The sequence below is a fragment of the Pelobates fuscus genome, chromosome 7 (genome assembly GCF_036172605.1).
Source record: "Pelobates fuscus isolate aPelFus1 chromosome 7, aPelFus1.pri, whole genome shotgun sequence".
In the NCBI taxonomy this organism is placed as follows: domain Eukaryota; kingdom Metazoa; phylum Chordata; class Amphibia; order Anura; family Pelobatidae; genus Pelobates; species Pelobates fuscus.
The window spans coordinates 27,024,876-27,041,314 of record NC_086323.1 but is presented as its reverse complement, the minus strand read 5'-3'; the positions used below and the strand labels follow the sequence as shown (position 1 = coordinate 27,041,314).

At 41.4% G+C, this 16,439-nt stretch overlaps 1 protein-coding gene across 6 annotated transcripts in view; it reads left to right on the top strand.

Moving 5' to 3' along the window:
• Positions 1 to 8,859: 8,859 nt before the first annotated feature.
• Positions 8,860 to 16,439, top strand: part of RAB3B (RAB3B, member RAS oncogene family) — an 82,057-nt gene continuing 74,477 nt past the window's right edge. Inside the window, exons 1-3 of one of the 6 annotated variants that reach the window (XM_063427814.1) lie at positions 8,860 to 9,123; positions 9,387 to 9,509; positions 9,711 to 10,511. The gene's annotated coding sequence lies outside the window, so the exon portion shown is untranslated. Of the gene's footprint in view, positions 9,190 to 9,296; positions 9,510 to 9,710; positions 10,512 to 16,439 lie in introns of those variants that run through there. The other 5 variants (XM_063427813.1, XM_063427816.1, XM_063427817.1 and 2 more) reach the window with 5 other exon arrangements.

Below are 16,439 nucleotides of genomic sequence, written 5' to 3'. Positions count from 1 at the left end.
AAGAACGAAACGCGTAGGACCTGTGGACTTTTTATTCTATTTTTTTTAAAATTCTTATATTGAATCAATGTTACTTTGTATTGTATTTTATTCATCAATTAAAACCGTTTTTGGGAGCTGTTTGGTGAGGCTGGATACTTGCTCTGTCCTAGCAACCGGGCACCCTGCGGTCATTATCTAAGGAGGCTTTCTATTCCAACCCCCATCTTTACTGTGGAGAGGCACCTTTGATATGCTCTAAAAACGCTTGGAATTTGTGAGTGTACTGTCACACCTTACAACTTGATGTGGTTTTAAACAATATTGCACTACGTTTTCTATCTTTCATTATAGGCATTTCAGCGACATCCCAAAACCCTATCTTCTGACATACCCATACTGTTGAGTCACATTAAAACCCTGCAATGGCACACCCAGGCATGAAAGGGTTAAACCGCCGTTTAGTAGATCTTCCCCTTCCAGAGACACAGGCACAGCTACTGTAGACACCAATCCACCGAACCGGAGAAGCATACAAATGCTCTCAAACATACGAATGCTGTAAACAGTCGAATAGGAAAAAACATACGAAAGGTTTACACTCCTAGCAGTCGAACTGGAACAGCATGGCGCCGTGTTGAGGGTCAAAAGAGGAACAGCCAGAGCTGTGGGTTTATTGTTCTTATATACACATTCTTACACATTAGTACCACCCACAGGGTTTTGTAAAACAACCAATAAACACGTACAATACACTCAGACACTCCCACACAAAATCCTCCCCTCTGCCTGTAATACACTTACATTACACAATGGGTTAATGTAATTATCACAGACAGAGAAATACAGTTTTTCCCCTTTATTCATAACTTTAAAAGTATATATCACATTCACTTACATTTTTAGAATCCACATACTACAAATACAAACATATGTCAAAATAATACAAATTGGTCCAGTGGGTCAAAAGTTAGATCAAAGTCCTTTGTGACCAAATGAAGCATGGTTTTTCTGCCCAAAACCAGTTCCACAGAGTCTTCTATCCTGGAGATAATTGAGAAGTAATCCAATTATCTCCAAGGACAGAGGCAAAACTCCACTAGCCACATGGTAGCAAAAGACAATAAAATACATAAAAATATATAACTGTGCAGCTATTGCATAAAACAGGTACATTCATATCCCCAGATAGCTTAGATCTGAGCGCACATTATTACTGAATGGCGCTCAGATCACATACATACAGTTCAATTGCCATGGAGCCAAAGTCTTTCACATAGTCTTTCGTTATACGAATGGGCTCCATGGCATAGCTATCTGGGGTATCACTGTTCAAATAGGGCAAGTACCGAATGACCGGCTTCCGTGTCTTTGCAGGGGAAAATCAAGCGTTTCAACATGGGGCCATAGTCTAAAGGCAGCAGGTGGGCAACCAGGCTCCTCCAAAGCACAGTGGCGAGATTGGTCTCGTCACAAGCCCCCATCTCTAAGTACAAACAAATCACTCACCAAACATTTACTGATAGCGGCAAAATCACAGATCTTTTTAAACTGGAAAAAGATGGGTTCTCCATCCCTCTGGCATTGGATGGACGACGTAGAAGAGATATACACCATGGAAAATGTAACTGTGGCTGATAGGGAATGCAGAAAAGTGTACACAGATGTGGATACCATGGTTAGACTTCATATCAGGTAGCCATGCTTGCACGGCAGCAAGCATGCGATACAGGTGCCATGGCAGGACGGGGGCTGCAGGGAGGAAAGGAGAGGATGAGTTAGGGATGCTGCCATGTGGGTATCACCCATGTATCAGAGGGAAGGTGTGCAAGTTAGTGCGCTGACTCCCAAACAAGAGGAACATCATAAATAAACCTAAACCTGTCACAACCCTAATTAACGAATCCTTGGAAGACTGTAAGAGTAGTGCCTATCGATAAACTTGGTGAAGCTACTTTGGTTTCTAATTATCGCCCAATTTCATTGCTTCCAGTATAGTCAAAAATCTTTAAAAAATGCGTCCATACACAACTATATAGGTATTACCAACAATCAAACTATCTGACTCCTGATCAATAGGGTTTTTTTTTTATTTTCTTTCATAAATAAAGAGTGTCAAAACAACAAAAAGAAAAGCACGACAGCAGGGAGATGGCGGCCCCAACAAGGGAGACGTAAAGGTAAGTAAATCTCCTTAACTGCTTCCCTCACCGGTAACCACATCAAAACCTTGAATGCCATCATGCGGAGTCTTAGTAGAAAATGTAAAGACTCTATAAGTGGCAGGGCTTCCCTATACATCACTAATGCCCAAAGCCAGTAATTCACATCTGCCTCTATTGGACCCACCACCTACTTAGCATTTGCTAAATATTTACCACTATAAACTATTCTGCTGTTGCTATAAGAACTCTACCTGTACTCTATAAACACGGTTGTTGTGACCTCAACAATTCTACTAGGACACATATTGATACACTATTGGAGTTACCATAACCACTCTACCTGAATAGACGACTGTTATCAGTGTTGGTGTTGCTATAAAAACTCTACCAGGACACTCTAAGCTCTGTTGGTGTTAACATAGCAACCCTACCAGAATACTAGGGCTGGGCGCACAGTGGGTCACCAGATGTTTTAGAATTGGAACTTTCATGATGCTGTGCCATTCTAAATACATCATGACTGTTCTAGAATATCTAGAAATATTCTGTTCGCCCAGCTCTGATATAAACTGATTGTTGGTTTTGCTATAGAATCTCTACTAGGACACTATAAAATAAAGGGTAACAAAATAAAAAAGTCGAGGCACTCCAAGGTACAAATCAGGCAATTTTATTGAACCCACTCCATCGCAACGTTTCGACCTACACGGTCTTTGTCAAGCTTGACAAAGACCGTGTAGGTCGAAACGTTGCGATGGAGTGGGTTCAATAAAATTGCCTGATTTGTACCTTGGAGTGCCTCGACTTTTTTATTTTGTTATTCAGCATTTTGGTCTCTGGTACTGAGACTGTCTGAGTTGCACCCAGCTACATACTGCTTAAAGGGATAGAGTGCAGTTCCACACCCTACCATAACTACTTATAAAATAAAGGGTGGCCAAAATGTTGACCCCTGCAGTTTTGTACTTTTTTTTGTTTTCTTGGCACTATAGTTTCCCCCTCCCTCGCTCCACACTTCCACCGCCCTCCCCTTCTGTCACTTACCTCAGTCCAGTGCCAATGTCCCTTGGCGCTGGCTTAGGTCCGCCTTCGTTCCTCCCCTGACGACGTCAACCAGGAATGGCCGTGCTCACTTTGGAATTTCCCCATAGGAAAGCATTATATAATGCTTTCCTATAGGGTTTTGGGTGACACTGAATGTCCCCATGCACAACGTGAGGACGTCCAGCGTCAGTAAGGCGACCAAAAGTTGCCACAAGACACGGAGGTTAACCCACCAAGCTACAGTGAGGGAAAAAGTATTTGATCCCCTGCTGATTTTGAATGTTTGCCCACTGACAAAGAAATGATCAGTCTGTAATTCTAATGGTAGGTGTATTTTAACAGTGAGAGACAGAATAACAAAAAAACAAAATCCAGAAAAACGCATGTCAAAAAAGTTATAAATTGATTTGCATGTCAATTAGTGAAATAAGTATTTGACCCCTTCGACTTAGTACTTGGTGGCAAAACCCTTGTTGGCAATCACAGAGGTCAGATGTTTCTTGTAATTGGCATGCAAATCAATTTATAACTTTTTTGACATGCGTTTTTTTGGATTTAGTTTTTTTTGTTATTCTGTCTCTCACTGTTAAAATACACCTACCATTAAAATTACAGACTGATCATTTCTTTGCACACATCTCAGGAGGGATTTTGTCCCACTTCTCTTTGCAGATCCTCTCCAAGTCATTAAGGTTTCCAGTCTGACGTTTGGCAACTCGAACCTTCAGCTCTCTCCACAGATTTTCTATGGGATTAAGGTCTGGAGACTGACTAAGCCACTCCAGGATCTTAATATGCTTCTTCTTGAGCCACTCCTTTGTTTCCTTGGCTGTGTGTTTTGGGTCATTTTCAATGCCCTGGCTGAGGGAAGGAGGTTTTCACCCAAGATTTGATGGTACATGGCCCCATCCATTGTCCCTTTGATGCGTTGCAGTTGTCCTGTCCCCTTAGCAGAAAAACACCCCCAAATCATAATGTTTCCACCTCCATGTTTGACGGTGGGGATGGTGTTCTTGGGATCATAGGAAGCATTCCTCCTCCTCCAAACACGGCGGGTTGAGGCCAAATAGCTTGATTTTGGTCTCATCTGACCACAACACTTTCATCCAGTTCTCCTCTCGATCATTAAGATGTTCATTGGCAAACTTTAGAAGGGCCTGTACATGTGCTTTCTTGAGCAGGGGGACCTTGCGGGCGCTGCAGGATTTCAGTCCTTCATGGCATAGTGTGTTACCAATTGTTTTCTTGGTGACTATGGTCACAGCTATCTTGAGATCATTAACAAGATCCTCCCGTGTAGTTTATGGAATAAAAGAAGCCTAGGTGGGGATTGTACGACTGGCGCCTGATTCATAGAGAAGTTCATTTGCTCTACAAGTTGGGAGTAACATTTCATTTGGTTTTATATATACAGAGAGCACTACTGTTTTGTCTTTTATATTTTGGGTTTTATGGTTATTTTCCTGCTGTGGACATCTACATCATATATATATATCTTACAAGTGGAGATCTATACCACTGAACGCTGTTTATGGTAGAGCTGATTATAGCCCTAACAAATGTGAGTAAGCCATTATTATATGTTGTACAAGCTCCATTTGCCCTGACATAAAGCACCATTAGGTCCTTTGGTTTTATCTTCTCTTTTGTATTTTCTTACAGACTCCGTGACGAAACAAGAATCTCTACTGTGTTTCCCCTAACAAGAAAAGACTGTTTATTTGGGGACCTGTTGTATTTTACCTTCCTTTAAGTGGTATGAACCCCATACCCATACATACAGACTTCATTGTTTATTTTCTCCGATTTATATTTTTACCTCTTGTTTTAATATATTTTCTACTTTTTATTTGTGTTATCGTTATACTTTCTTGCACAACTTGTTTTTTGTTTGGCTTTTATCATTTGATATACTAGTGGTATGGGTTCTCTTTGTAATGGCACAAACTAGCAAAAAAAATTTGGGGGGATTCAATGTTTTATTAAGATGATTGCTTAAAAGTTAAAGATCATTACGGTATCACAGATCGGAGTTACGGTGTAAACAACATACATGTACAGCAAGATATAGCACCTTCTTTTATGAATTTAAGTAGAACATCAAAACAAGCTAATGTATTTTAGCATCACAGGAGCAGAACATCTAAAAATATCAAAATGAAAATTCAAATACTTTGGACTCAAGAAAACAATTTAAGGGATTAAAATCAGTAGTCGAAATATTAAAAAAAAAATACAAAAACAGGAAGAAATTGTGCAGGTAGCACCCCTTGTTGAGAAAAGGCGTTTTTGAGACTTAAGCGGATTAACTAAGGGGCAAGCTACTGAGATTTCTCCAAGATTTGTCCGTTTCCAGAGTTCTCATAATCTCTGTTTTTGTTGCAATGCATGTATATAGGATCTCCCTAAATTACAAGACTAGCCCAGATGTTGACCTGTTGGTCACTGTGTCTAGAGGGGTGTCATGGAGTAACACTTCCGGGTTCGGCACTCAGCGGTGAGGAGCCGGACCCCGCCCCTCTCTGACACAGCTCTGACGGTATTTAGGGAGACTGGGCCAGAGAGAGGGGGCTTGGTGATTGATTGTGTGAGCTAACGTGTGAGCTGCCTCCGCGAGACCGCGGGCTCCACAGGCTCAGCTACTGGGAGCTACTTCCACCAGACTTACCTCTCTACAAGCTCAGACAAGCCGTTCCAGCATTTGAGCAAATGCAAGGATTGCTGCATGCCATAAAGGATTACTGGAGAACGGATACTTTGCTACTTTACAAGTGGACAATATGTCTGGACTATTGGAGGACTACCCATATTAACCTTAAGTATATCTTTCAGCTATTCTGCAATATCATTTATTAATGAACTAATGCTTGCTTACTCAAATCTTCATTGCTACAAGTTACTGATCTCATGACGGACAACTCCCATCATGCTTATTCACTATGAACTGTTTCTTGCTTTGCAATTACATTCAGTGCTTCAAGTTACTAATCTCATGACGGGCAACTCCCATCATGCTTATTCACTATGAACTGTTTCTTGCTTTGCAATTACATTCAGTGCTTCAAGTTACTAATCTCACGAAGGACAACTCCCATCATGCTTATTCACTATGAACTGCTTCTTGCTTTGCAATTACATTCAGTGCTTCAAGTTACTAATCTCACGAAGGACAACTCCCATCATGCTTATTCACTATGAACTGTTTCTTGCTTTGCAATTACATTCAGTGCTTCAAGTTACTAATCTCATGACGGACAACTCCCATCATGCTTATTCACTATGAACTGTTTCTTGCTTTGCAATTACATTCAGTGCTTCAAGTTACTAATCTCATGAAGGACAACTCCCATCATGCTTATTCACTATGAACTGTTTCTTGCTTTGAAATTACATTCAGTGCTTCAAGTTACTAATCTCATGACGGACAACTCCCATCATGCTTATTCACTATGAACTGTTTCTTGCTTTGCAATTACATTCAGTGCTTCAAGTTACTAATCTCATGAAGGACAACTCCCATCATGCTTATTCACTATGAACTGTTTCTTGCTTTGAAATTACATTCAGTGCTTCAAGTTACTAATCTCATGACGGACAACTCCCATCATGCTTATTCACTATGAACTGTTTCTTGCTTTGCAATTACATTCAGTGCTTCAAGTTACTAATCTCACGAAGGACAACTCCCATCATGCTTATTCACTATGAACTGCTTCTTGCTTTGCAATTACATTCAGTGCTTCAAGTTACTAATCTCATGAAGGACAACTCCCATCATGCTTATTCACTATGAACTGTTCTTGCTTTGCAAATATCCTTAGCTACTTGATTATTGTTCCTATTGAAGATTATTCTCATGAACTAATGTTACTTAATGCATCTCTGAAGAAATACTTAATAATGAACTTTGTGTTGTTGATTACTTGCACTTCTTCTTATTGGATTATTGCCTAAATGCAATTCATTTAAGTTTAACACTTATTAAAACTTCGGTTGAATCAAGTTACCAGTGATTCTCTCTTTTCTTAAAGCTACAGTATTGATACTTAAGGATTCTCCATTTCTTCACTATTGTAATTAGGGAGATTACCAGCTGCAGTTGAGTTCCAATCCAAATCACCCCTAGTAGCGTAAAAGGGGGTATCAGACTCAGCTACACCTTGCTGATGAGCCCAAAGAAGGCTGTATGTCTCATGCACACGGAACTTGCAAAAGAATTCCGGATCTGCACTGCCCTTATAGGTAGGATCTGATAAATGGTGTATATATAGGCTCTCTTTGTAATGACACGAGTGAGCAAAAAATTATTTTGAGACCTGAATGGGGACTAACTGAAGGGCAAGCTATTGAAGTTTCCCTAAGCGTTTGCCTGTTCTCGTTCACTCAAACCAACAAGCACACACTGTTTTGTGCGCATGGAAAATAAATATAATTAAAATATAAATTTAAAGATTTTATTTGTACATTAAACAAAATGTAAGTGAGTGAAAGATGTTTACCTATCGCAGAAATCTCGCCAATCTGAAAGCGATATCTCCAAAACGAATCTGAAAGAAAAAACCTGCACCTGTTTTTTTTTTTTTTTTTGTTTTTTTAAATTTGAAGCAACAATGAGGGGGGAAAATAATAAGAAAATAAAAGGAAAGAAGTCTAAGGTAATATTTTGGTACAAATAAGGAAATAAATCGACAGAAACAGGAAAAGTGCCAACAAAAAAAAAAAAGCCTAAAAAATGAATACTACGCTTTTTAAATGTTATATAACCACTATAGTACCAAAAGGGAGCCTGCTAGTGCGGCCCCGCTGTCGCTGGCCCCTTTGGAGACGGAATACCTCTTTCAGACCTTCTCTTCTTTGTTTCGTGGGAGTGATTTCATTTTGGGATGCAAATCTAACACATAGGTGACATGGGCTCAGTATAGTTTATAGACTCTGTGGTTTACGGCAAAGCTATAAAATAGCAGAATTTTAGTTTTTAGTTTTTTTTTTCAAATTAACTATTTTGGCCTAAACTTTAATTTCTCAAATTCTTGGTGATTTTTCGAATTGTGTAAATTGAATACATGAATTTCTAGAGTAATTCTGAATAGTGGATTTCGAAAGTTCCCGAAATGTAAGCCTGTAGTTCCCAAATAATCTTGGCAAACCATTGGACAAGAAAAAATTAATAAATCAGACCTGAAAAATCTCTGCACCCTGTCCCAAACTGCTTTTATCATGGACATATTGAGATATTTACATATACAGGTATATCATTATTTTGTATTGTTATCAATATTGCAGCAGATAGGTCGACCCTAGTAATATAGTTTTGGTTAGTTCTATTAAATAAAAAAATAAAAAGAAATAAATAATAATTAATATTGTGTGAAATCTACCAGAAAATTAACCCTTTGAGTGCCAGGCGACCTTGATACATGGGAGTGGCAGAGTTGCTCTCTAGTACCCCAAGGGTTTAATCTACTATAACTACACACAGTGATTGCATCAGAGCCCTTTATACAGCAAGTCCCTTCCTTTGATTGGCTAAAGAGCTGTGTCACGGGCAGGAAGGGGTTAACCAGCCTGCTCTCCCCAGGGATGCGGGATCGGTGCCTTGGACACACTGCTGCCTGACGTCACAGGCACAGGCCACGCCCCGGCCAGAGCTGCTGCTCTTTAAACCTGAGCTGATTACTTGGAGGGGATTTAAACAGGGAGCATGGTGGAAAGTGGCACCTGAGGAGGGACAGCTCAGAGAGGAAGGGGACCAGGAGGCTGGGAGACGGCTGGCATCTTCTCAGAGAGGAACAGACAGCTGGAACTTGGAACAGGAGAGCTGTCAGGAGACACTACATGAGAGACGCTATAACACAGAGAGAGAGAGAGAGAGAGAGCAGGTCCTGAAACTTGGGAGCAGCTCGATGGTGCAACTTCAGAGCAGAGAGATAGCAGGGTGCTGAGACTGAGATAGCAGGGTGCTGAGACTGAGATAGCAGGGTGCTGAGACTGAGATAGCAGGGTGCTGAGACTGAGAGCACAGAGATAGCAGGGTGCTGAGACTTGGTACCATAGATAGCAGGGTGCTGAGACTTGGTACCATAGATAGCAGGGTGCTGAGACTTGGTACCATAGATAGCAGGGTGCTGAGACTTGGGACCAGAGATAGCAGGGTTCTGAGAGCAGAGATAGCAGGGTGCTAAGAGCAGAGATAGCAAGGTGCTGAGACTGAGAGCAGATAGCAAGGTGCTGAGACCTCAAAGCAGAGATAGCAGGGTGCTGAGACATGAGACCATAGGTAAGAGGGTGCTGAGGATGAGATAGCAGGGTGCTGAGACTGAGGTAGCAGGGTGCTGAGACTTGAGAGCAGAGATAGCAGTTTGCTGATAGCAGAGATAGCAGGGTGCTGAGACTTGAGAGTAGAGATAGCAGGGTGCTGATAGCAGGGTGCTGAGACTTGAGAGCAGATATAGCAGGGTGCTGAGACTTGAGAGCAGAGAGATAGCAGTGTGCTGATAGCAGAGATAGGGTGCTGAGACTGAGAGCAGAGATAGCAGGGTGCTGAGACTGAGAGCAGAGATAGCAGGGTGCTGAGACTTGAGAGCAGAGATAGCAGGGTGCTGATAGCAGAGATAGCAGGGTGCTGAGACTTGAGAGCAGAGATAGCAGGGTGCTGATAGCAGAGATAGCAGGGTGCTGAGACTTGAGAGCAGAGATAGCAGGGTGCTGATAGCAGAGATAGCAGGGTGCTGAGACTTGAGAGCAGAGATAGCAGTGTGCTGATAGCAGAGATAGCAGGGTGCTGAGACTTGAGAGCAGAGATAGCAGTGTGCTGATAGCAGAGATAGCAGGGTGCTGAGACTTGAGAGCAGAGATAGCAGTGTGCTGATAGCAGAGATAGCAGGGTGCTGACACTTGAGAGCAGAGATAGCAGAGTTCTGAGACTGAGAGCAGAGATAGCAGGGTGCTGAGAGCAGAGGTAACAGAGTTCTGGGACTTGGCAGTAGTGTTAACAGGGTGCTGAGACTTGGTTAAACTGATAGCAGGTGTTGAGAATTGGGAGCAGAGATAACACGGTGCTCAGACTTGGGACCAGATATAGCAGGGTGCTGAGAGCAGAGATAGCAGAGTCCTTGGACCTGGCAGTAGTGCTAACAGGGTGCTGAGGCTTGGTATTAGTGATTACAGGGTGCAGTAAGTTGGAACAGATCATAAAGCAGGGGGAGCTGTGAGGAAATCCACCTGGACGCACTTTTATCCCAGTACTGAGAGGAGTGCCATCTGGGAGCAGACACCAAGGTGTCAAGGCAGCTACTACTAGCAGAATCCAACCAGGAACCACAGGTGAGTAGTTTAATAATGTTCTGTGCCCTTGCCCCCCCTCCCTTACCTCCCTTACCCCCCTTACCCCTCTTCCCATCTCCTGTCCAATATTTGCAACTGGTGATGATCACGTCTTCTCATATCAAATTGTTTTGCCAAATTCTTTTTATGTGGGATCTGCTGGTTACATTCATCTTGTAATTGTCACAAAGTTGCCCCCTCCTCTGGCAGTAGAAGTGTTGTGGGCAAATAAATGAATGAGGATTATCACCAAATAGGAAACTGTGGGAAAAAAAATTACATTTTAACTTAAAATTGCACAAAAAAAATAACTTTTAATTTTTTTTAAAATACTTTTTCCCAGTTTAGTGACTGATGTATAGTGTCTGTGTTTCTTTTCCATCTCCCATGTCTCTTCACCTGTTTCTAAGATCTGGATTTACCCCCGAGACCCTGTCTGTTTTAGTATAAATCGCCTTATTTTATATTATCATTACGTATAAGGTTTATGAAAGATAAATTAACTACTTGCGTAAGGATTTAATTCCATTGTGAATAGCGATTTCTGTGATGCTACCATTGTCTAGCAGTAATAATAAAATACACTATTTAATCTATAACGCGTACAAAGCTGATTATTTCTGGCAAGCAATCACTGACCGCACAGTGTAATATGCTGCATATTACTGGTCTCTGAAGAAATAAGCAGACTGCAGCCTTATAACACTGGGGAGTTATTAACAAAATGCCCAATTGTAGTGAACTAAAAACCAACTCTGGTGTATTCACTGCTTAGCTAGGTTAAATGTGCAGAGGATTTAAGCAAAGAGCATTTTGTGAAAATAAAAATAAAAAATTGGGGGGCGGGGGGGATACAAAGAGCGATTGGCGGACGCTCTCAGCCAATGAGTGTGGTTCTGCATGGCTCTTTTTAGCTTTAACAACCCAACTATTCTTCAAAAGCAGACTCTCAGAAGCAAGAACTGCAGCTGTGGGCCCCTGGGGGACTGTCCTAAAGCAGTTTGACGAATTGCACTGGGACAGTGCCGAGACTTTGCTGGCATCATAAAATAGTGGTTATGGCGTTAGTAGTGTTCCTATTGTCATAATGTATTTAATTAGGGAACATATTAATAATAGCAAGTTATTTAACCAGGAAAGGTACATTCAGATTACTCTGGTTTTCAGGTACATCCTGGGGATGTTACCTTAGCCCAACATCCAGGGGTTGTTACTATTACCCAATTTAATGGTACTCATTTTATCTACCTCGGAAGGATGAAGGGCTGAGTCACCCCTGTTAGGATTTGAACCTGCAACTCAAGGGTTGAACAGATTCTATTGCTGATGCATTAGCTCACTTAAATATGTCACTGGCTACAATCAACCATTTGTTATTATAATCTGGGCCGGATTTTCCTATAATCTAACTAGGCTTCAGCCTAGGGCCTCAAGATCAAGCGGGGCCTACATTCAAATTGTTAGCAAAATTAAAATTACACTATTCTAAAAACGGTGAACACTAAAACACTGAACCAAAAATAAGGAGAATTTCTACGCATATGATATGACCAGTGGCGTACTAAGGGGGAGCGGGGGGGGGGGGGGCGGTGCGCCCCGGGTGCCACTTACTAGGGGGGTGCCCGGGGCAGACTGCAATTCCCCTCCTGCCGCGATCGCCGAGACCGGCGGTCTGCAGCTCCGCAATGTGCAGAGCTGCAGACCATGGATCTCGCGTGCACTGCCCAATCAGAGCGTTGCCGCGGGTTACCACGGCAATGCTCTGATTGGGTCTTGCGAGATCCATGGTCTGCAGCTCTGTGGAGCTGCAGACCGGAAATGAGGGCCACCGGACCACCAGGGACCCCACCGGACCACCAGGCAGCCCCCACTCGACCACCAGAGATTTAAGGTAATTTTTTGTCACCCCCCCTCCCTCTCACAATCACCCCCCCCTCTCCTCATCACCCCCTCCCTCTCACAATCACCCCCCCTCTCCTCATCACCCCCCTCCCTCTCACAATCACCCCCCCTCTCCTCATCACCCCCTCCCTCTCACAATCACCCCCCCTCTCCTCATCTCGACTTTTTTAAATTTATTATCCGTGCCACATTTTTTATAAAGGTTAGTACCAATCACATTATGTTTCATTTAACATATTGATATATATCACAGTAATGATGTATTTTATTGTCTCATGTAATTTACTAACTTAAAAATGGGAGGTGAAAGGGCCTCATAAGTGGAATAGCCTAGGGCCTCTTTTCATCTAAATCCGGCCCTGATTATAATCAATTTAATAGCACTCGTTTTATAGACATTGCCAACTCAAACAGAGAAATATGACCAAATAAATGAAAGGACCACTACTAAAGTCACACAGGCCACATCATCGTAATAATGTGGCCGTTGTGCAGTGGTCCTGTCAATTGAACCATTGAAGGTAAAACATTGCCATTTAGCCGAAACTGCAATGTTTACCGTGAGAGGTTAAACACATCTCCAGTGGCTACATTGACGTAGAACTCATTCATGAGATGTGAAAGATCCCATAGGAAGAATTGGTTCCTTCCTATGGGGATGTTTGGATGCGCACGTGGTTCCCAGTGCTCCTTTGTGAGGAACATTGGATTGGCTATACCTCCTCCAACACGTCACAAGAGGGGGAGAGGAAAGCAATGCCGAGGGAAAAACGTGACAACAAAAAAATATTTAACCTTTTTTATTTATTTGTTGTTTTGTTTTTATAACTAACTCCAAGTATATTGTTTTGTTATTTTCCTATATGTTTATTAGAAAAAAACTTTTTTTAGAAGACATACAAGCATGTGACAGCTGAGTTAACATATTGTACACAACTGGACATCGCGAAAGTAAAAACCAAAGTAAACAATATACCGAGAAAAGTTAATATCTGTTCGACCGCATGAAGCAGCACGCTTGGAGTTGAGGATGTGTCTAATAGCTTCATAAAGAGGATTTTCACAATATCACTTCCTCAATGCGTAATATCTATAAACAGTCATATCTATCGCATATAGAACCTGACTAATGAATTTTCAGTCAAAACAGAAAGGGGAAGGAAAAAAACAAGATAAATTAACCAGGAAAGATTGTGGTGGGCGAGGTTAGCCCTTTAACTGTGTTCTCCAGCCAAAAACAGTGTATTATGAAAACCCTGCTTTGTTGCTGGGGTAACCCTTTAACCCTTTAAATATGAAATGTACTTTTACTTCCCTTTGAAATCCTGACAACTTTTACTTTAGTGCAGGCTTCCCCAAACTCCGGCCCTCCAGATGTTGCTGAACTACAAGTCTCAATATTCTATGAATAAAATAGATAGGCTGAGAATCATGGGAGTTGTAGTTCAGCAACATCTGAAGGGCCGGAGTTTGGGGATGCCTGAGTGAATAAGCCTGAGTGAATTCAAAGTGTGTTTTTTTTATTTTTTTATTTAAGACTAATGTTGCCAAAATTGAGACATTTCTCCCAGTCAGTCATGCTTGCACTACTTTGGCCTTACATTTTAAATTGACATTTCTCAATGAATAGCTCTGTTTCCCTTTTTTGAGCAGTTTTGTCTTTATCAGAGGCATCACTGAGTGTGTTTCTGTGTGTCTCTGTCTGTGTCTGTAAGTAACTGTGAGTGTGCAAAGAGGCATGTTAAGCAGTAGGTAGAATTGGGGCAGGAGTTAGGGAGGGGCCAGGAGTGGGGCTTTAGAAAGGGGTCACCAAATTATTTGTGGGCTCAAACCCTGGGTATTTTTTGACCCCATTGACACCCCTGGTCTATTTTTATTCTGCATGTATTTCTGTTCATTGATTACATTTTTGGTAATTTTTTTTACCATTTTTGGGGGTTTGTATATATGTATTCTAATACTCTATGCTAATAGTAACAGTGTCACTTTTGGAACTTTGTCTGTTTTACTGACACGATTTGTCATGTTTTATTTCTTATTTTGTAATATATACAAATATATATAATATTTTTTGCCGCCCCCTGGAAAGTGCCGCCCAAGGCAAATGCCTTGTTTGCCTCGCGGCTAATACGTCCCTGACTATACCCCCTATACACACATACTCCTTATAGCCCCTAGACATGCACACTACAGCTCCTAGCCACACACCACAAACACAACACAACTGAAACAGAACTATTTTTACAAAACAACCACATCACAAGCAGCCTCCAAACACATGGACAACATGTTTTCCTGGACCTTTTGGTATCCAGCTTATGGAAACACAAGAGACAAGTCACAAGAAAATTCAGCACAAGCATATCATTAAATTTTCTTGCTTTGAGCAGAACAAATACAGGGCCTTTTTCCCACGAGAGAGCTCTTCATCAGAACTCTGCGCACGGGCTGCCCCAGAAGAGCATTAAACAAACATGTCATATCATACCTCCCAAACAGGACTGGACTGGGAAACAAATGACCTGGGCATATTCAAATCAGAGAGGCTCAGTGCTGGAGCCAGAGAGGGGGTCCCCCCTAAAGTGGCCATGTTAGTTTTATTCGAACAGTGGTGTAATATAGATGGGTTTACTTAGATAGAAGTAAAGCTATCAGACAGTTGTGCATTGGGAGATATAATCCTTGGGTGTTATTCACTAAACTGTGCAAGGAAAATTTTATGCCAAATTAACCGAGCTGGAAAAACCACAAAGTTATTTTCCTTTTGACTATTTAAGCCCCCAAAATTTGTAATTTCCATCTCAGTTCTCCACAATCTACAGTTTATTGAATAACCCCATAGGTGTATTTTATTATTTTGGTTTCCTGCCGAGGCTCCTACAGAGTGTTAATCTGGCTCCATGTGTATTAATCACTAAAAAGGTCAACCTCGTAGAAAATCTCATATTTTAGGTTAGATAGCAGCTGGAAACTGAGCTGAGTTGGAGGATTTTTCAAGTTTCGTTATTTTGGCCTACATTGATAGACATGGATCCAAGATGGCGGTCCACAATTTCAAGATATAAAACGTATGGGATAATTAAACATGTTTAAAAGTCCCTGGCTGTTCCCCTTTAAAACAAAATCCTATTGTGATACAGTTAATATTATTATGTTTTATTTGCACGTTTGGATTATTGACTTGAGCAGTGTGCGATAAATAATTTATCTTAGCGATTAATAACAATGCAGAATTCTTGTGGGTGACAGAGTTTGTGATGTGAAGAGGTGATATTTTAGGATTCTATACAGAAGCTCAGAGCAGAGATACATTGACAGTGTACAGTCTGTAAACTTGCACAGATCCACATTGGTGTCTTTATAACTGTTAATTAGAAACACCGTTTCTACAGATATTCTCTGCTATGTTCTATCATAGAATGGGTACTAGAACATGCAGAATGTGTAAGGTTTTGTGGCGCATCGAAGATTAACCCCTAGGAGTAAACGCAATGAGATGAATTTCAATGCATTACAAATCGCAAAGGGTTAATGCTAAGCCACATCGCCTTTAAGCGCAGAATTTTCAGGTGTGTTTAGCTCTGTCCCCCACCCTAAAAAAAAAATCAAATTCTCTGTCTCTTGCTCCATGAGTTGGTGGAAACACAAGAAAGTCAGTAATTACATATCTCTGCAAATTAAAAAAACAAAAAATATACCCCATGTAAATGTAAAAATATATCAAATTCTATTGAGAAATGAGAAAGTGCACATTTGTAGGCAGCTGCCTACTCTGCCTGCTGGTCATTGTAGTTAGACACAGGGCTGAGTCACATGACAAGCGCTTGCGATGACTCTGTAAACACGATGAAGGCTGGTGATGATTGCAGAGCCCAGGTCGTTGCTATTAGTATTATATCTATAGCAGCAGCTGTGCAGTGGGGAAATTCACATATTGTGACATATTGATATAGACAGAGACAGATGGTGTGGGTAGCGCTGTTTTCTGACCCCCCACCCATTCAACCTCTGCAGCAGTGCTGGCAG